General features: G+C 53.8%; 1 protein-coding gene across 1 annotated transcript in view; it reads left to right on the top strand.

Annotated features, from left to right (window-relative positions):
* The window catches only part of LOC143424825 (protein FAM76A), a 37,637-nt gene extending 17,591 nt beyond the window's left edge, over positions 1-20,046 (top strand). The window contains exon 7 of the mRNA XM_076897176.1: positions 19,865-20,046. The gene's annotated coding sequence lies outside the window, so the exon portion shown is untranslated. The remainder of the gene's footprint in view (positions 1-19,864) is intronic.
* The last annotated feature ends 1,088 nt before the right edge of the window (positions 20,047-21,134 follow it).

Here is a 21,134-nt window from a genome sequence, read left to right as displayed (position 1 = left end):
CGACACTGGTCCAGAGACCGACGCGTATCCAAACAAACTTTCCTGTTCTCTTTTTTCCCGTAGTCACAACTGGACGAGCCCACACGTAGGTCGTCGAACTTTCTCGTAGTCTAATCGCGAGGACCGGTCTTGATTCCAATCGGCAAGGTTACGCGAACGAAATTTACCACGGATGGGAAGGGTGCGATTTTCACCGCGAGGACAATGCCATCGTCCTCCTGGCGATCGTGGAATATTTTTGCATATTTCCAACGCAAATAGGCGGTCGAGAAATGTCTAGCGACGCTACGCGTGTTGTTTAAAGAAGATGGAATTGTCTAAACGTGTGGCCGGGGTCGCATGAAAAAGGGACTGAAAGGGTGGAGGGAGACTTCCTACAACGTACTCAATGACCCGGGAAAAATATTTACTGCGCCGACGATGAGGCATTGCAGTGTATCGACTCGCAATAATTCACTTGGCACTGTTCCTGAAATTAATAGAATATCATGCCAGTTATGATTTATTCGTAATTCCGTGGAAACGCCTCTGCCGGTGGAATTAAATTTATGGCAGTAATAGCGCTTTATCGGCCCCCGTCCGCATTGTCTCTCTGTTGCACCCGTCCCGTTTTCGTCGCGGCCCTGTCCACCTCTTCTTTTACACCGGAATAAAATAATTCCGCTTTAATCCCGTCACGCGTGGAAAATTTAACGCCAGGCTGCTTTTAATCCAGCCGCGTGCGCCTGGTACCTCCCGCGGAAATTTGGAAATAATTAAATTCGCTCACCGTGTAAACACAGACGGAGGGGTGGTGCCTCTGATTCGACAAAAGTTCTCGATTGTCCCCAGCGAAAGTTAACCGGTGTTCTCGGTCGCACTTTATCTTAGAACATAATTTCGCTTCATCGCCGACGCGTTTCGATCACCTCGAGCGAGCCTCTTTGTCATCGAGCCACGATCTTCGATCGGTTTTCGCGCGATGAGCTCGAGGATGACTCGTGCCAGTGTATGTGGGCGAGGTCGACGAACCTTGGGCGAATTCGCGGGACGAAATTTCGTCAGCGGGCACGGGCTACAACCGGAATTTCACTTTTTTCGCGGAGCACAGACGAGCTCGAGAGCCACCTTGCGAATTTCCACGCGGGGCGCCCTCCTAGCGAAAGAAGTTTCCGCGTGAATCGCCGACGACTACTAACCCAGATACGTTCCCGGGTCGTCGATCTTTTCCCTCCTCTGAGGAACGACTGTACCAGATATATTAATTTCCTTCGGTTCAACCGCTTTTTACGAGAATCACCATCGGATACGATCGCACGATATTCGAGTAATTCGCGTTTCGTTTTCTGTTGGACTGTCGCGATATCGAAAAAATGTACCATTTTTTTTTCAATACCATTTTGTCACTCTGTTCGAATCGCGATTTAGGAGTACCGATAATTCCAGTTGGCCTTCGATTAAATGTCGATTTTGCAAAATGTAGTATGAACGGAAAAATGCGGCTGTACCCTTATCGATAGACGGCATTAGGTATTTCTCAGTCACGGTCGAAAGGGAAATTAAAGGTTCTCGATCCTTCGTCTCCTGCTAAATAGAATGACGGAAGCACAACACTGTCTCGTGGCTGGCAAGTTTCTAATCAGACGCGTAATAGACGACCACGAATAGAAAACCGAATGTGAACCGGAAATGCCGTTTCCATGGAACCCATTCGAATCGAACCATTCCATGGTGCAGGCTACTTTAACTCTCGCACTACACTCGTAACTGTTACTTTAGAGAATAACGGGCCCATGCGCTCGTATACTTGTTTATCGCACCGATTGCGCGCGTACACGCGCGCACGATGAATAACGGGCAGGGAATTCGTCTAGAATTGTTCCACGAAATTTCGTTTTCTTCTTCCGGGAAATCTCGAGGAGGGAAATTCCTCGTTTCCTTCTAACAGTATCGTTGGAAGTTTCTAGGCGTCTCGTTAAATCGAACGCAGCTAACTCGCTGGAAGCGCACAGGTGAAACGTGTTAGGTATGAAAATGGGTCCGTTCGATCGAGCGACCGGCTAGCGAAAAAGCAGAGGATTTCGAAGGTCAGAAGGCTGCAGAGTTGTCGCATCGAATATTCATTCGATGCGCTCGATGGTTAAGAAAGGTCTGGACGTTTGTAAGAAGGTCGATGGTTTGCCGAGTCGCCGGGGGTCGATGACCCTTAAGTCTTTGAACCGGGACATGTTGCGTTTAAGCTTTTTGTAGAAAGTGCTGTTACTCCACTGATCTTGCAGCGAACTTTGCTTCTTCCGAGCGCGATAAAAAGCCTCTACTATTTTCCGCGTGTAATCGTGCCGGTGTATCGACAAAAAAAAAAAAAAAAAAAAATTGCCTTGGACAGTCGGTTCCGTTAGCCGATTTGAATTTTCACGACCACCTTCGACGGTCTCGTCCTGGAAACGATCCCTCGCGCATTTTCGTGGATTCGTTCGATGAAAAATCCGAGGAGGACGTTTCCGTTCGTTTCGTCTGGCATGGCAATCGACGATCGATTCCTGGCCAAAAATCCAAGTCCCGTTTCCGGCGCGTTTCTCGAGCTAGCCGCGGCTCACGGCGCGCGTCTTTAAAGGCCGACGTACTCTCGGCTGGTAGCAAAATGTAAACCGGAAAAGCAACGAGCAAGTGAATTAGCGAAGTGAGTTCGCGATTGCCTCCCCTTCTACGCGGCCGCCTGGCTCGCTTCGTCCTTCTTTCTCCTCGTTCATCGGCACCTTCCATTCTCTCTCGCCACGGATCTGAAAGAAGGTCTCTGCCGGTCATTGTCCCACTTGGAGGTCTACTTGGACTTGGACTTGGACCACACCATAGGCATGGTGCGCTGAGTAACGAGGTTCCGATACCCCCATAGGGGACCCCCTTTTGCGCCTATATTCTACACGCAACGCGTACACGCGTGTACGTTCACGGACAGGGACGGACGGAGACAGTGTTCAAGCGGTGAACGAACTTTAACGCGTCGCGCTCACAGGTATGCGCGAAAATCTTCCTAAACGAGCCGCGCCGCGGTTTCCTTCTTCGCGGGGACCGCGTCGTCCTCTTCGCGTCGCTAATGCGATCGTTCTTCCCCGTTTAGAGCGACTGCTACTTTTAAATTGGCCGTAATTTCTATGGCAAAAAGCACGTCCATTAGCCGAGCTGCCTTCTTCGCGAGATCTCTTCGTACGGTTCTAATGTTTCAGCCGATTCCGCTTCGTCTGGTTCCGTGTCGAGTACACGCTCGAATCGCTCGATCGCGATTCGCGAAAAGGCGACGCGGCGATGCGATCCGCCCCTGCATATCGCCACGTACCGGCGTCGAAACCAAACCGCGTCACTCGCCTAACTGTACATAGGCTTGTGTATACCGAGGTACCGTACAGGTACGACGACCAAACGGTCGTAAAACGATGAATACGTGAAGACGTTTACACGTGGCCCACTATGCACACGTCTATGCGTGTACAGGTGCGTAAAAGCACCGTTGTATGGCCGGCGAAGGCGCGGCCAAAAGTAAAACCGAATTCGTTTTCGGTAGAACTTCGGACGGTCGCGTTTTTCCTTATCTTCCAAGCTTCGCGTCTCGCCTTTTTCTTCTCTTTTTTTTTTTCTTTCACTTTTTCTCGCCTCGAACTTCCGCGTACATTCTCCTCGACGTTCTCCACCCTACTTTCCGCCGCGACTCTTTTATTCTCGCGATACGCGAGTTATGGATCCTGCAGAATATTACGGCTCGTGTATCATCGATCGTTTGATTAACTGCACGCGTTAATATGGCAGGGTTCGTGGACCCGTCCCGTAAAAGGTAACGCTGGCATCCTCTGGTTCTTACGTAACCGAAAGGCGAGAGATGAATCGAGCTCCGCCAGGTCAGAGACATCGTGTCCTGGCTGCGTTCTCGAGTTCAGGACCTCGAACCGCGGGGAATTCGTTGAACCTTGAGAGTTCATCGTATCGAGCGGTGAGCGCGAGCGTTTACGTTCGCTTCGATCGTGATTAGTCGCGATCGAACCGAACGGCCCAGAATTCTGTCTCTCCTTTCACGACAATCGACTCTTTCCCCATCTTCCACGCGAACCTACCTTCCGCCTTATCTCAAATTCCTACAATTTTTCCAATTAGCCATTTCGAAAATACAGTTGCGCTCCAACCACGTAACACATCTAGCTCCAGTGCCTAAAGAAAGGTTTGCAATTCGACGTCCAAGGTAGCGTCTATGGACAAGGTAGAGTCTTGGAGACCGATCGACAACGCGGAGGAGCTTGTGCAGAGTTGGAAGGTATCGGTTCGCAAAAGTACAAGTGGAAACGGACAGTGTCTGGTCGGCCGTGGTAGAAGTAACGTGGCGCGCGAAGGTAGAACGCCCCTCTCGAGTGGTTCTGGTCGACGTCAGGCCGTACGTGGCCAGCCGCTTTCAATGGGGACACGTGATCGGCAGACTACGGCAGTGGTGGAGGTCGACCGGCTGGTTCGTCGGGGTTCCCCTCTCTTTCTCTTCTTTCTGTTCTCGGCCGAGGACCTCCTCTACGTACGCCGATACGCCGTGGAGTCACGGACGACCGCTATATCATTTTCGCTACCGGCCTGCGCGCCTCGGTTCACCGTTCTCGTCGGTTGTTGAACCCGACTCTCTTTGCGCGCTGCATAACCCATTTTGTAATAGCACACTTCGAGCACCGGCGCATCGGTATCCTTCTTCGAAATCGGCGCTCGCCCGGTTCGACGCCGACCACGTTTCTACTCCGACGTCGCGGTTGGACTCGTTTTTTAGTTTTAGCCGTTCCAGGCTCCGATGTGGGCCGAATTCGGGACAGATTTCCGGGCTGCGTTCGAAGGAGCGACGATATCTCGCGCGGGAGAGAAGATTTGCCAGGAATTTTTCGGGGGGATCGATTCGGCTGCCTCTTCGGCTTTTCCCACTGACACCGTTAGACGGTTTCAGGTTAGGTTCGCGGATCGTTCGAGAGTTGTTAGAGCGGAGAATGAAATCGTAGAGATTTTTACGAGCACGAGTGAAATGAATTTGTACTAGGTCGCAGGTTTCCATTCTCGTCGGGTATTGAACTTGACTCTCTTCGCGCGCTGCATAACCCATTTTGTAACAGCGTACTTGGAGCTCTCGGCTGCGGGCTTCCTCGAAGACGACGGCTCGCGGCCACGACGAGCCCGTGTCGATAAACGCGTCGGGTGAGACGCGTTTATTTATCACCGTACGAAACGAAGAGCGCTCGCTCGCTCGCTCGCGTATTCCCTTTACCGCGGTGTGTGCCCGATTTTCACCGCGAGCCAGCCGGATTTTCATTTTCCTTCACGGTCGACGAACTCGGGCATCCGTGCCGCGCAACCCATTTTGTAATACCACCACTCGCACCGGGACCCGCACGTCCTATTACAAAATGGACTGACTGGCGGTATCGGTGTCCTTGCGACGGAGCGATTGTTCTTTGCCCGCATTCTAATTTACCAGCGATACTCGTTCGAGGCAAAAATCAGGCTCGTAACGCGGGCATACAAAACAGGCCAGAGGAGAGAGAAGCGAGCGGTCGAAAAAAGCGTTGCTCCTCGCCGATGGGTCCGGGTTAGCGTGACAAAAACCGAACGAATGTGCAATCAGTTGCCGGCTCGCGAGCCAACGAGGAACGGCTTGTACCGTTTCGAAAATTTCCCTCCGCATTCCTGCGGTCTTTCCGCCTCTCCTTTGTCCATGTAACCCATTTCGCGGAGACGTTTGCGCCCCGACCAAATGAATCCTTCTCTGCTCCGTGTAACGCGCGAGCGAGCCGCGCGCTCGTTTGCGGACGTTATCGCCTTTACATTGTCCCGTGCACAAAGGCAGAGATTAGGGGATGAAAGTCGTCGTACGAACACTTCAGCGCGGGCCACGTATCGCACCGAAACGGGGCGACGTCCTCGAACTCGTCGAATCGAATGGTAAAAAGTGAAAACGAGGGGTGGGCTCGTTTGACGATCGTTCGTGGTTTACGCCAGGATGTTACGCGAACGGGACACCGTAAAAAATGAGACATGGGAAATTGTTAGCATCCGGATCTCGCGGACGACTCTGATAAGCAGGTTGCACGTCACCAAACTACCGACCTGCGGTGCATCGTCGGAGAAATTCCGTTGTAACCAGATAAGAGCGTCGGTTATTCGGGTATTGTGCTCGACTGCGTGGTGTAAGGCAGGTCAGGCATTCTCCTACGTCTCGTTCGAGTTTCTACTCTTAAAGGGACACCGGGAACGCTGTTCTAATTAAACGTGCGAAAGCTGGGAGCCTCGTTTGCGGAGTTCGTTCCCTCGCTCGAGTGGCATGTTTTTTTTTTACGATTCTCTCGGTTCGAACTAGTCGATGTAATTCGTGCGAGAGAACGCGTGCGAAGAGCGGCACGGACATGGGGTCGACGGAGAGGAGTTAATCGGATAGAGTGTTCACCGAAAAAGTTTGTCGGCGTTTCGACGCGGGGAAAAAATTCTGCTTTGCTACGCGCCGCGAGAATTCCGGTCGGGTTTGCTCGATGGAACACGTAACGCGCATTTTCGCTTCCGGTCGATACCTCCGGCCGATAAAGCGCTCCCTCGTAATCGTTGTGAAAGAGATTAAATAACGGAGTTTGTCCGTTTCCGCATTGAATAGCACGAACTTCAATGTCAATGTCAGTCGCCCTTTCACCTTATATAACGAACCAGTACGCTCGCTCGCACGCTCGCCCGCTCGCTTCATCCCGACTGCTGCATATTACCGGCTTAATGCGTTTCGAGCTACGTCGAAACGAAACAATTTTCGCTCGCCCGTCTCTCTCTCTCTCTCTCTCTGTTCGAGAAACCGGGGAAGCCAGTCGATGAACAGTTCGAGGGGTGGAAAAGTTGCCTCGCGGAAGGAAAAATAAAATAATCTCGCAACGAGGTTGAAAATTATCTCGACGAATCGCTCTGGTCGGTGCACGAGAAGAAATTAGAAGTTGACCGCGTGACCGTTTTGAATTGCAAAGTGGCAATCCTGTTTCGCCGCGATCATCGCTCCTCGCTCGTTGATGCTCATTCAAAGTCGTTCGCGGGTACTTGAGAAAATGGAAATTTCGACGAGGTATCATTTCTAGGTAAGTGTACCTCCGGTGGTAGGCCGCGTTTATCGTCCTGGAGAGGGAGAGAGTAAAGGATAACGCAGGCTCGAAAGCTAAATTTAGCCTCGACGTACGATTATCTTCGCGGCACGTGAAACGAGCGATCCAGGAAGCTTGTAATACCGTGTCGCGTTTGCTCGCGGTCGAACGCCGCTCGTACACCTTCCTATCGAACAACTTCCTGTTTTACACTCTTTCGAGATAACCCGTCAGCTGCCGCCGTTCGAAGTATGCAACCGTTTGATTTTTCTTTTATCGAATGCGAACGCGCGATCTTCGGTGCATACTCGCGCATAACTGGTAACCGAAGAACGGTCGAAGAAATCGAGTACGAGCCGTTCGAATCGCCTACTCGGTAGGCAATGGGCTAGAGTAGCGTCGAGGAGGAAACGAGCCGGGTGTCCGTAGGAAAAGCGCGTTTTGATCGAACTCTAGAGTCGCTCGGCGCTGTCGACGGGTAGAGCAAGGCTATACCGAAGCGAAGTGAAGCGAAGGGAGGGAATCTCACGGCTGATGGCTGGCCGTGACTTTACTCAACTCAGCCGGCACTCGGGCCGGCGCAACGCGTCAATGTAGAACGGTCATTGACTCCCTGGTACTCGGCTCGCGAGCCTCCTATATACGTGCAAGCTCGAGCCTCCTTCCTCCTTCTCTTTAACCGGTCGCGCTTCTGCGCGATGCGAACACCCGGTACGTAGAGCTCTACGTGCCTCGCCGTTCCTCGTGATACTTCGCCCTTCTCCGCTCGATCATCGAACTGATTCATTTTTTTCCACCACCTTCGCGTTTCGTTTCCAATTTTTCGTCGTTTTCGATCGATCCACCCTGCCTGGTCCCGTGCGCTTCGCGGGCCATCACTCGTCGTCGCCTGGGAATCGTCTCCATCCGCGACTCGTAATTCGTACAATTTTACGACTTTCTACACGCTGCGTTTGTCAAGAGTCCTTCTCTCTTTTTGGTTAAACAACTATCTCTTCTGACGCAAGCGGCGCGTGTAATGGAAGCTTTTATCGATAAGAAAGCGTCGATGTAGGACGATTATCGGCTCTCCTGGCTAGACTCGCTCGAGACTATCGCTCCCCTTCGTTCGCCGTACGCGTTTCGCGTGTACGACGCGCCTCGAAACGAGCCACCCGGTACACGATACGCGCCTCTGCAGGGTCCGTGACACTCGAGGCTTTTTCGGAGCATCGAACAGAAATTTACGATCATTTTTCTCTCGCTCCTACCCCTGTAACGCGTTACTCCCCGGATAGTCTCCGGAGGAACGATGAAGCGGTTCAGAATCGGCGTGCACCTCGGGTCTCGTGTTAATGGCGTTTCTTCCGGAACGCGAGCGTGTTTATTTCTCCGCCTGCCGGTTGACCTTGGAATCCGGCGGGAACGCGGAGTTCTACGATATTTTTTATGGAAGATTTACGCACCGCTGCCGGCGCGAACTTTATCGCGGTGAATTCTTGCGGAGAACAGGGTAAGTGAGAATGAGGAAGTGAGTATAATGGCCTTTATAGCGGGGCGCATCCACGCGGACGCCGCGCACCTCGCATTTAACCGGTCCTACGCGGCTTCCCCGATAATAATAACCGCGACAACGATTAAAAGTAATTACTTACGGGGATCGTGGTATGTTTTATTCTCGATAACAGTGTTGTCGGTTAATCGCGTTGGAACGGGTTGAAATTCGAGGTTCAGTTAGGTGGAATTGAACTGGTTGACCTATTAAGGAGCGACACGTTTCGGGTCCTCGAGGAATGGTGGGCAGGCGTCTGACGAAACGAAGGGGAATTAAAGAAAAACTGAAATAAAACAAACGAGCAATCTCTGTTTCTTGTATTTAAAAAAAAAAAAAAAAAAAATGGAGTCTTGGCAATGAGAATAAAGGGGAATGGAAACGATCAGTTTGGAGAATTTCAGAGTGGTTCGAGGAGCGTGACCGTAATTGTGTCAACGCGCGATAATTAATAACAGGAGCGTGGTACGCGTGAAACGGGACACCTTGTATATATACCGGACGGTCATCGTTACGGTAGCGCGTAATACTTTACGGTTCGGCGTATGTATTATCGCGGAATCGCAGGACAAGCGCAATTTTTGCATGGAAAATGGCGCTACGGTACTTTCAGCCTCGCCGCTCGCCCGCGGCGGACGAATCTAGGCTAGGCCTACGAACGACACGGTCATCGACCACCCTTGATTTTTTTTTTAAACGCGGAGAAAGCGACGCTGTTTCTGCCTTCTGTACTAATTAGATCGAGGCGTTTGGAAAAATGCTACCACGCTACTTCGGTTGCTTAGCCGAAAAATTCCGTTCCTCGCCATTTTCCGTTATCCATGCGCCGAAGAATGATACGCGGCGCGGTGAAATCGGTGGGAAAAACGATCGGTTCGGCCCGATTTTCATCTCGTTCAGCCAGGTCTTTCGAGCTGCGTCGCCACGATAGTAAACGTACCGCGACTCCTTTATCGAGTGGCCCGTTTGAAAAGTGCAACGACCGTTCCAATAAATCGACCGCCCCCGTCCCCCACCCCAAAATGATTACGTACACGCGAGTTTGCAATGACCGCGGCTACGAACCGCGGTCCGCGGATACCGTTATGTCACATTAGTAGGCACCTGCAGGCGTCATTATCCTCTCCCACGGGCGTGCCATTCTCAAAATCGAAAACCGCCTCTACCTCTAACGCGGCTGAAATCGATTCTCCCCGCGTCGTTCGCGCCTCGTACGAATATACCGATGATCGCGTGACGGAACGCTGGTTAAACGGAATTTCATTCAATTAAGGCTGCAACGCTCTATTAGGACGATACGTTGATTTCGATAATTGTCGGCGCAAAGTGGTCTGCCTTCTCTTCTTAGACAGCTCCGGGCCGGTCCGAGTTCTCCGGGCGTCGCCGCGCGCGTGCTCCTCGAGGGATCATCTTCGACAGATTTTGGGATGGCCGAACAGAGGAGGAGGAGGAGGAGGAGGAGGAGGAGGGGAGTAAACGGTGCACCGTTATGTCATATTAGGATATACGCGAGTTTAACGGTGTTCCTCTATACTCGATTCGCGGTTTCCCGGCAGCGAGATGATCTATTCATTTACCAACAGTTCGATAATGAATGCACGTTCTCTTATTACGAGCTACGATAATACGATTGGTCCACGTTCGGTAAAATGAATTTACTGTTAATCGCTCGGGGTGTCTGTCGTCTCGAAGCAGATACGTTCTCAAATTAAGAGTGTAGGAGGACGACAAGCGACGATAGGCGAATTTAAAAAGAAATCGTTCGTTACGTCGTACGTCACGCGAGACCACTTGGGCACGAAACACGGATTGCGTTGTTGCTTTTACCGTTTTCTTCTTTTCCAGGCTTTTAACTTTGGTCCTGGTACCGTTAGGGCCAAGGTTCTGAAAGAACCGACCGTGAAGAAACACTTTCCGTATACGGAGAGCCCCCTTCTATGACGTAACATTGCGCACCAAAGGGTCCCGGGTGACATCCTGCGTGTCACCTTTATTCGCGGCACCGTGCTCGAAGCCGCCGATCGCGCGTTCAGCTTCCTTCCAGCGGCGTTAAAAAAATTACCACGCGCCGTTTTCACATCTTTTTTATTTCGCGTTAACATTTGCGAGGAGAATGTACGTAGCTCCATTATAGCGTGGAAGCGTCGAAACTTTCCTCGCAACAATTTTGCTCCGTTTGCTATCGAAACTATGTCAGGTCACCGTGTGTTTTCCGGAACTCTCCAGAAAATTGACCGATCCGATCGGAGACGGTCAGAGTAAGCGGGTTTCGTCGGAGGCGAGCGACGACATGGTCGGAGGATCGTTCGTTCGAGCATCTGTCGCCGCGGTCGGTGGTTTCCGATAGGATCGTTTCATTCGACAGAGATTTGGCTCGAAATCGGTGAACACGGTGTGTACCAAACGGGGGAAAGGAGGGCTCGCCACACTCACCTTAGACGTTCCCTTGGAAGCCGGCGAATCCTGACACAACCACGGCAAACTGTCAAAGTTCACAAGTCAAAGTCACTGACATATCTTCTGGGCGGTAAAACGCGATCCTCTGCCGATCACTAGCTACGACTACCGCGCGAAACCAGCGCGACACCAGCTCGATCTCATCGACTCGGCGCGCGTGCTCGACGATCGAACGAAACTCGAACCCTCGAGCTTCTCCTACGGGTGGTCTTCCTCTAAGCGGTCTCACTGTTCCCGACGTGGCATTCGTTCGTTTCCTGCGTCTCTGGTGTCTCTCTGGTCCCGGAAGAGGAGGAAGCCTCCCTGATCGGTGCCGGTTCTCCACCGGCGGAGGCGGACGAGGTGTTGCGGGCAATCGCCTCCGTTTATCGCCGCGGTGGTTACGCGGCGCGGAAGAACTAAGAGCGCGGCGAAGAAGCGATCGGAATCACGCGCGGAGGACCTCTCCTCGCTCTTTGGCGAAGAGGACTGCCTCGTCCTTGACGTACGGTCGTGTACACCGTGCGAAGCCGCGTGGTTCGAACTGACGAGTACGGCGGGTAAGGTGAGTCTAGGTGTCTCCTTGTGTACGAACCGCGATGCGCGCGTGTACGCACTAACGTAACCACGTTACCAGTCCCCGTGTTCGTGTTCGTGTGCGTCGCCGGTAGGACTGGTGGAGGACGGGTAAGAGAGCGAGGAAGGAAGAGGAGGCCGGGCTCTCCGCTCGCCTCGACTCGGCGAGTCCTCTCCTCGGTTCTTTTCCCTTCTTCTGTTCCCTTCTCTTCGATTCTCCTCTCCTTCCTGCACTCTTGGCTAGCCCCTTGATCACCGACCGGCGAGAAACCTCCTTCCTTCGATTCGTTGCCTCTTCCTTCGACACCTGGCTCTTTCCTCGTTCCCTCCTTCCTTTCTTCCCTCGGATTCCCGGATCGTTCCTCGACGGTACAGAGGACGGTGCAGCCGGTATAAACGTTTCGTTCGTTCGTTCGTTCGTTCGTTCGTTCGTTCGCTCGTTCGGTTCAGTATTCCCCATCGACAGAAGCAACGGTACTCTTTCCCCACCCCCTACGCTCGGCTCGGCACGGCACGGCTCGGCTTCGCTCCGAGTTCTCCGCTCTTCTTCTCCTCCTCCTTTTCTACCCTGGTTCTCCACTCTCCTCTCTGTTACACTCGCCGCGGCCGCCACCGAACAGCCCCCGCTGCCTCTCCGCGTCGCCTCTTTTTTTCTTTTTCTTTTTCCTCCTCCTCCTCTTCTTCTTCTTCTTCTTCCTTTTTTCCCTTTCTTCCTTTCATTCGCTCGCCCGTTCTCTTTCTCTCTGTTTTTCACGACGCGCCTTCCCCCTCGGTGGTCGTGCACGCGCGTAGGCCCCTACGATCCTTCCGTCTCCCTCCCCGGGCGAGCGCGCGACCGTGTCTTCCTTGTCTTCTGGTTACTGACCTCCGAAAATACGAGCCGAAGGTCCGAGGCGTACGTCTTTCCGACCTTCAGGCTTTCCTCTCTAATCCACCATTTCACGGCCGAGGGACCATGTCCACACGGGAGGGAATCTGGTCGGGACCAGATCAGGACCTTGACAGGGGGTGCTCGTTCTCCCCTTCGTTTCTCGCGACCCTCGATTTCGTTCGTCTTTTCGCTTCCGTCTCGCGAGACGTTCCCAGAAAACTGGCGTCGATCGCCGGGAACCGTGTGGCTATCTACCTCGAAGCGAGATCCGTTTTCCTCGATCTACGCGTTTCACTTTTCCGTCTGTGCCACGACGGAGTCGAATGTTTCGAGCGGGACGACCAGTCTCCGTAGGCAACGTCGAACGGAACCGGTGACCGCAGAAGGTCCCGAGTCACGCAAAAAGAGGAGGGAATCGGCGATCGGCTAATTATATAATTTTAATCGCCGCGCCGTTTTTACGCTCGCCTCGCGTCTCTTCCGTGTTCTCTTGCCTCTGGTTACTGACCTTCGGAAATCCGACGGTCGCACCGGGCCGGCGTTCGTTTTCTTCCCGCGTTTCTTCGGCTTCGTTCTTAACGGCCGAGGAGCGACGACGGGGAATCTGGTGTCGACGATGACGATGGAAAAACTGGCGGCATCCTTTCCTCGCGGTCGCGATAATTATCGGGCAACGTCGCGGCCGTTGCCAGGCTTCAGCCGCCCGTCCATTTTGTTAGCGTCCGTTCGAGAAATCGCGCCTCTGCCGGAGAGGAATCGTTTCAGCGAAAATGGTGAAAAGAGACGGCGCGGCGCATAGCATCGAAAGGAGCGCGAGTGATCGTCTTTGCGGGCGTTGAAGTCTCCGGACGTTCGGTGCCGCCGCGTGGCTCGCGCGCGCGCGCGCCGCGTTCCCGTCTACGCGATACACGAGACCCTGGACAATCGCGTCGATTTATCGACCTTTAATGGGTTGCGCAAGAGGCCCGTGGCCGGCGAATAAATACGTTTCGCGCCTGTTGCGTCGGGTGTCCCCTTCGGTGTAATCGTAAATTTGAAAGTCGATTGAAAGTAACGAGGCTCGCCGGTGGACGGCCGGTGAATGAATTATTCCCCACCGTTGATTGCGATCCGCTCCGGAGATCCGTGAGAGGGGCGAGGAACGTGAAATCGAGAAAGAAGGATACGACGAGAACAGGAAATGGCGGTGATAACGAGAAACGATAGGATGCGGCCACTTTTACATAATACCGCGCGTACGCTCGGAAACAGCCGCGACGCGAAACGATGCCGAGATCGATCGAGCGTGTCCTGTCGAATTATTCCCATTGGACGCCATTGCTCTCTCTATCTCTCCCTCTGTCTTTTTCCGATAGACGATTTCGTTTTTTTTTTTTTTTATCGAGCTTGGAACGCCTAGGCGAGCGTCTTTCTAAGCGGCGTTGATTAAAATGCAGGATGCCTAGAAAGGGAGAAGCGGTGATCAAACACGCGGTAAAAGCGACGACGGAGGATTGTCTCGGAGATAGATACACGGTGTCTTTAGGGTTATGCTCTGAGATCGTCGATCAAGATACTTGATCGTCGCAACGGAGGGCGTTCCATGAAAATCTGCTATCGGGTTACTTTGACTCGTGTGCGTAGTAAATCTTAACCAGGCTCTTTTCATGGGGACATCTCTCGCTCTGGCTTGGGGTAAGAAGTCGTCGTCGAAAAGTCGAAGCAGAGCTTTACGGGTTTCTATATTGTTCGCGCTTGAAAGGGTGGACGGAAAAAATCCGATCGACGATAGTCTCTCGAGAATGAGAGCTATCGGTTGCCGGAGCGGGTAACCGAAACGGAACGGAACGGAGCGGAGCAGAGCGGAGCGTTCGCGAGTGGTTACTGACCTCTAGCATCGAGCACTCTTACGCTTGCACTACTTAGCTAGCTCGTCGTTACCGAGCTACCGCCGCCGCCGCCGCCGCGATCACGTTAAATCGCCACTTTTCTCGGCGTCTACGCCATCGACGTTGCAGCGTTACCTTTACCTTCACCTTGCGCTTCCCGCCATCGTCGTTTCCGTTTACCGAGACGCCGGAAGGCCAATAACGCGTTTCGCGCGCAGTACCGGAAGCGCATTCTGCGATCTGTGTCACAGACAACCCACGTACAGAGAATTCACTATCCGCCTTTGGTTCTTTTTCATCGAACGATCGTACTCGAGAATTTCACCGTAATCTAAGCGTCGATTGGAGGAGTTGGCGAGGGTCGATGAGTCGTCACGGGGGTTGATCGGGGGTAGCTCGATGGGATTGAAAAGTAAAAGGTTCGAAAAAGCGTGGAAGTCGGCCGGAGATCGACTTTCGAACGCGGGTCAAATTAAAATCACGTTCGCGGAATCGGGAGAAAAATGGCCGATTTCCCCCAGCCCCCCTCCCGGTGGCATCGTGTTGATCGTGGTTCGGAAGCGCAAAGTATGACACGGCCGGTGAGAGATGTCCGCGGAGAGTTCGTTAACCCCTGAAAATACTCTCGTACATCGCGGTTGCGTGCACGCCGCACCGGGATGCACTAGTTTACTTCTTTCCACGGAGGTGGAGGTGGTTTTGCCCTGGTGGTGGTGTACGTGTACGCCGCGACTCTTCCATCGGTGATTCGCATTAGAAACTTCACCTACATCGGCCAGATGCCTCTCTTCTTGCCTCGAATTCTGCACGGAATTACCACCGCCGCCGCCGCCGCCGTCGTCGTTGTTCCACCGCTTCGAACTTTAATTGGCCACAGCGGCGCAACGATCCGTCCTCGAAGCAGGAAAGTGTACAAAATCTCCGTTGGCAATAGCGATTTAACGAAAACTTTCAAAACAGCCATGCCGCGCGCAGAATTGCACGGTGAACGCGTTTCTGCGCCGGAGATGAAATGTTCGCCGAGCGGACGACGGTTGCCGATTCGGTATGCACCGGTACCTCGATCCGCCGGGTTGCGTATACCAGGATCAAGGATGAACTCGACGAAAGAAAGTATTCCTCTTGATTCCGTGCCGTTAGCTGGAAAACCTACTTCACCTACATTGGGGAGACGCGTCTCGTTTCCCCGTGACGTGTAATTAAGCTCGCAGTCGCCGGTGTTCTCGAATGCGATAAGAACGTCCAGGCGATCAACGCGGACAGTTTCGAGATTCCTCGCCTCGGGACGGCGAGTGTTCTCTCAAGGACCGTTGCTCCACAGGATTGTCTCGGTTTCGAAATTCTGATACGCTCCCGCGAACCGAAGGTCCAACAACCTACGAGGGCCTTGAACGTTCGATGGACGAGCGTCATCCTTGAAACGTTCGCGCGCGCGGTTACTCAATTTCGTCATCGTGTCCTCCGCGAAAGGTCTCGCTTCTCCGTGGCCTTCGCCACGAAAGTGCCTACGCGTGAAACAATTCACAATGGTACTCGAGTTGACTTACCTCATCGTTCGCGATTAGATCTTTCACCGATCCACGCTATAAAAACCGGAGACCATCGGTGGAATTTAAGGTCCCCTAACGAAACTTTACAATTCCTTCTGCAAATACTAGGAATACTGTGTAACACGAGAAAAAAAAAGAGAGGAAAAAAAAAAGAAGAAAACTTCAAGGTCCGCGGGCTGGGAACGACATCGAAACGTGGACACTCGAAAGGGAAGGAAGGAGCGGGTTAACGTCGCCTCCGGACTGCCGACTCGTTTTCGTTTGGGCCCAGAAATTCGAGCGGTACGTCCCTGATGGTCTCAACGTCTGGCTAGGCTAGGCACGAGAGTACTGTTAGCTTTGGGGCCCGAGTCGCGGTCGAATTGAAAGGAGAAACGAAAGAAGACGAGGACGAAGAAGAAGAAGAACTCGCCGAAGAAGGAGGAGAAGGAGGAAGAAGTTGAAAGGGAGGAGGCGTTGGCGGTGGCGGGAAGAGAGCGGGTTGCGGGCAGAAGAGCTGCGTGGAATCCTAGGGTGAGCCATAATGTAACACCGAGTCGGAAACATCGAGGTTCGTCCTCGCTCGCCTCGAGCGAGGGACGCCGCCGCCACTCGCTCGCTCGCTCGCTCGCTCGCTCGCCTCGAAACCGCTCAGAAGTGAAGTGGCACACAATGCGTAAGAGTATTTTCAGGGGTCGACGACCGCTCTGCTTCCTCGAGGCTGTCTCTAGCGATGGCTTCGACCGCGAATCGAACGGTATCGACGACGCCTCGCTCTCGACGAGTCTTTCACCGTTCTCGAACTCGGAGATGACTTTTACATTCTCGCTCGATTCCGTGCTCGCGCGCACCGATTTATCGCGTAACCATCCACGATTGGAAGCGTGCTACCTGATTCTCTTTCGCGAGCCCTTTTCAACGTTACTCGATCCTGCAGTCGTTCGCTGCCCATCGACGAATCATCGTTCAGATTCGATCGAGAATCGATCCGTGGAAGCTTTTCAGCCGGGGAAACGTTTTCATCGTCGGTCGAAAAAAGCCGCGGGGTCACGGTTCAGCGAATTTTTTTCGCCGCTTCGGCGACCGGTTTATCACATTTTTAACAACCGGTTCTTCTCGGCCGTCCGTTGGAATCGCATTACCGATTGTATGCAAAACGCACGCAACGCGGAAGTTTTCGCCCCGGCGAAAAGTTTCCAAGGGCAACAAAAATGCTCGTCCGCCGGACGGTTCCCGGCTCTCGTCATCCGATGATCGCGCGGAAAGACCGGGATAGATCGGTGGTAACAAAAAGAAGAAAAAAAAAAGGAGCAAAATAGAAAGAAAAAGAAGGCACAAAAGTGGCAAGGTTCTACTCCCGCCTTTTCCAATCGCGTTGGGTTCAACGTTCGAGGTTAACAAGCCCGACCCTGAAACTCTGAACCTGTCGAATTCGTGGCCGCCGAGAGAGTGACTAAGCTCCCCCATTTATCTCGAATCGACGATCGCGTTTATCGTCGTGCCGTTTCGTAACCGGCCTAGGCGATATACGTAGGTATACGAGCACGCAACACAACCGATCCTCCTTCGCGTTCGCAGGTCGTGCGCAGGAAACGCTGGCTACGTGACGCAAGATCTAAATTGGCCGGCAATGGCGCGCGAAAACCGCCTTTTAACACCTTTATACATCACGCCGCGCGACTATTGTAACGGAAACTCGGTTGACCTAGAAGAATATTTCGTTGAACCTAGGAGCGAACGCTCTCGAGCGTTCTGGGAAGAAAAAACAAAATACCAATAACTGTATCCCTCTTTTTCTCCCTCTCTCTCTCACTCTCTCTCTCTTTCTTCGATTCCGTTTCCTGTTTCGTTCGACGCGACGTTACCGTTCATGAATATTAACGGTGGGTTAATTACAGTACAATAGATAATAGCTAAATTCGCTGAACGGTGTACGGCTGGGTTGCCACGGTGTCGCGGCGTAGACCAGGATCCGCGGCAGGGTGAGAACGGGGGCGAGCAAAGGGGATCCGCTTTGAAAAGGGAATTCTCCCGTGACACATTCGTTTTTATCGAGTAAACGCGGTGCTATCCGGGTACGGGAACGAATCCCGAGTCGAGGTTTTCTGAACATATACGGAAAGTCGGCGACTGTTGTATGTTGTTCCGTATACGAGGCATTGACCCGCCGCCGTCACCACCGCCGCCGCCGCCGCCGCCGCCGCCGCCGCCGTCGTGTTTCGTTCTCGTATACCTGGCGGAGGGCACCCGTCGAACAGCCGCGCGCTTGGCTCTCCTTTCCGTCCGTAGTTCTCGCAGGTGTCCCACGGCGTTCTACGTAAACAAATCCGCATCTAACGGGGCTTCGAAACGATAGTGTTCCCCTCGCGATGGAGAACGACAGGACGATGGTCCCGGCTTACGTAATCCCCGATTTCGATAGCCGGTTCAGACCGATGAGAAAGTTACGAACGAGCAGCCAGCCTGCTCTCGAGGAGCCACCGCGGTTGTTGTTATTCCAAAGGATGCTAACTGGAGAAGTTCTCCAACCGATTACGCGTACGACGGCTCGTCACGACTTTCGACCGCGGCGATCGCTCGAGGAGCCGCGACGAATTCTCGCCTCGAAGCTTACAGGTGCATCGTCGAAGGATTCGCGAGGTGATAGGAGATCGTGGCGCCATTGGTAGGTACCGTGCAGCAGGCGTACGTACGGTGGCCGGCCGCGCGCGGACTTAGTTGGGAACGAGGAAGACCTAGTTCGAAGGTAGAACGCCGCAACGGCACTAGGTCACGCATCGCAGTTCCTGAACGGCGGCGCGCGTTCCTCTACGCGTCGATGTGCATGTGCATGTGCATGTGCATCGGGCACCCGGTGTACGCGGCACGCATAACCAACGAGAGAGCCCGCCGCGACGAATACCCGTCCCCGTCTTCGCGGAGACGGGAGAGCCTTCCTAGCTGCGACGCTCTGTGAAATTTCGAACGTTCGAGATTTCGTCGTCCCCGTGGTGTTTTCTAGCGTCTACGAGCGCCACAGGCGCGCGCGTGCGCGCGGTTTTTCACGCGCGATATCGTTCACCGAGGGGCCGACCGATTTCAAGGTGAAAAGCTATTCGAGGCTGAGCTACGCTTCCTGCGTAGAGTAGATCGATCATCGAGAGGCGGCGTTCTTAAAATCAGGTTCGAAAGTTTGTACGGGCGGAAGTGATCTCCGTATTTGCATACGGCTACCGTTGCATCGGGCTTGATAACGATAACGGTGTCCGGAGCAGGCTCTCTCGGCCATTCATGTCGAAGAACGTTCTCGTAGGGCTTTCACCCTCTGTCCTCGCGAGGAGCGGTGACCAGCCGCGGCCGAGTAACAGGCTAACGGTAACGCGGCGTCGTTTGCGTCCGTCTCGATTGCGTTTAGGGAACTTTTCCATTCGACGGGAACGAAAGTACCGCGGCTCTCCGTCGTGGGCCGCGTAGAGATCGAGCCACGCGAGAGAGTGAATTTCGTCACCCGAGCCATCGGCGACGGGGCATTTACGTCCGAGAGATGTACTGTTAAACGACCGCGGCGCGAAGCGAAGGTGAAACACACGGGGGGCCGGGTGCACCGTTGGGTTCAACGGAACCGATCAGGAGGCGAGTGCCTCCATCCTCGATCGATCCTCCATCGACGACCACCTCGTCTCCTCCGCAGCATCCGACGACGGATCGTCGACGGCACCTCGCGTTCAAGGATAACATTGCTGGTAAACTCCATTGTTCGAGGAACAACTGGAGGCGACAGAGGTTTCCGTGGGGCGTGTAGGCAGCACGGATTTTTCTCGTCTGGCCAGGCGGATGGGATCGAAGTCCCGGGTCCAACGACCTTCCTTCCAAAATCGAATCACCGATACCTCCCCGTTTCCATTTAAACCGTTTAGCTCGCGCAACGTTTCATTAGCACGCGATGGATAATCGAGGTGCTCGTTCCTTTTCAGATGCCGCGAACCAGCCGTAACGGAGACGGACCTCGCCGGAGCGCGATTAAAAGTGAAGCCTGTTGACCACGTGGCCGGAGGTCATAGTGGCGTAGGCAGGGAACCGAGCAGACGTTGCTCTCCTCGTCTGGTCAGCGACGCCGCCGGTGGAAGCGAGGCCTGACGGAGGCGGAGGCGGCCGTATGGTAAGTGTGTTAACAACGTAAGCAGGGTGAACGCCCTCGATAGACCTAGACCCAAAAACCGCTCGTTCCATGGGCAACTGCCACTGGCACTGGGTTAAGGCGAAGTCATGTGACGCGGTGCAGGCACACGAGTCGGCCGCGATGCACGCACACCGGTGCATCGCCGTTACTTTCACGCGTACGCGTCCGCTCGCGTTCGTTTCGACGCGCACGGATGCGCGCCTCCAGTCCGGGGTTCGTCGGCCCGAGCGTCTTCTCGCAGAGCATCGCGGGATCCTCTCGACTCCGTCCACCGTTCGCCCCCTGACAACGGTTCTTCTTCGCGACCGTCTTCATCCAGCCGATTTTCCTTTCGACCCTTGGGCGAACCGTTCGGTTCGCGCGGCATCCTCGGGGCTCCCGCGATCAGCGAAAGTCCCAGGGCCCGATTTCGGGGTGATTCATTTGTCCCTCGCGTAACACGCGACCCGTGCCATAACACTTTCAAACGGTGGGTCTCGAGTGTTCTCGACAGCGTCCAGTAAACGGATCGGTGGCGCGAGGATTAAACGAGGATTTCCCTCGTTCTCTACGATTCCTGTTCCACATTTCGAGCGTCGTTACTCTTTTCCTCGTCGGCCGTTCACCTCGCGAGCATCGCTGGCCGATAAACAAATTACGATCCGACGCGTAACCCGTCGAAACTCTCTTCGAAACGGAAACTCGTCCCACCCTTTTGTCGATCGGCATCGGTCGCGATCGAGGCGGAACGGACAGAGGTCGCGGAGGAAAGCTGTGTTAACGCGGGGCCCAGGATCGGGGCCGCTCGGTGCAGGATGATTATCCAGGCTCTCGCATAACTGGCGAGGAAAGGTACGGACGTAAGGTATAGTGCGTCCCGCCGCCGCGGTCGGTAGATGGAAGTCCATCCTTGATGGAGGTTACTCCGGGCCATCGTCCCACATCTCCTTGGATATGAACTTGTATCTTCGTTCGACTTGCCGGTCGTCTCCCTTCGCTTCTCCTTCCTCGTCTCGTTCGTCCTTCTTCCTGCTACCCACCACTACCGCTGCCAGCATCCACCCCGTTGTCCTTCTTCTTCTTCT

Source organism: Xylocopa sonorina, chromosome 6, assembly GCF_050948175.1.
Source record: "Xylocopa sonorina isolate GNS202 chromosome 6, iyXylSono1_principal, whole genome shotgun sequence".
NCBI classification, from domain to species: Eukaryota; Metazoa; Arthropoda; class Insecta; order Hymenoptera; family Apidae; genus Xylocopa; species Xylocopa sonorina.
This window is presented reverse-complemented; position numbering and strand designations above follow the sequence as displayed.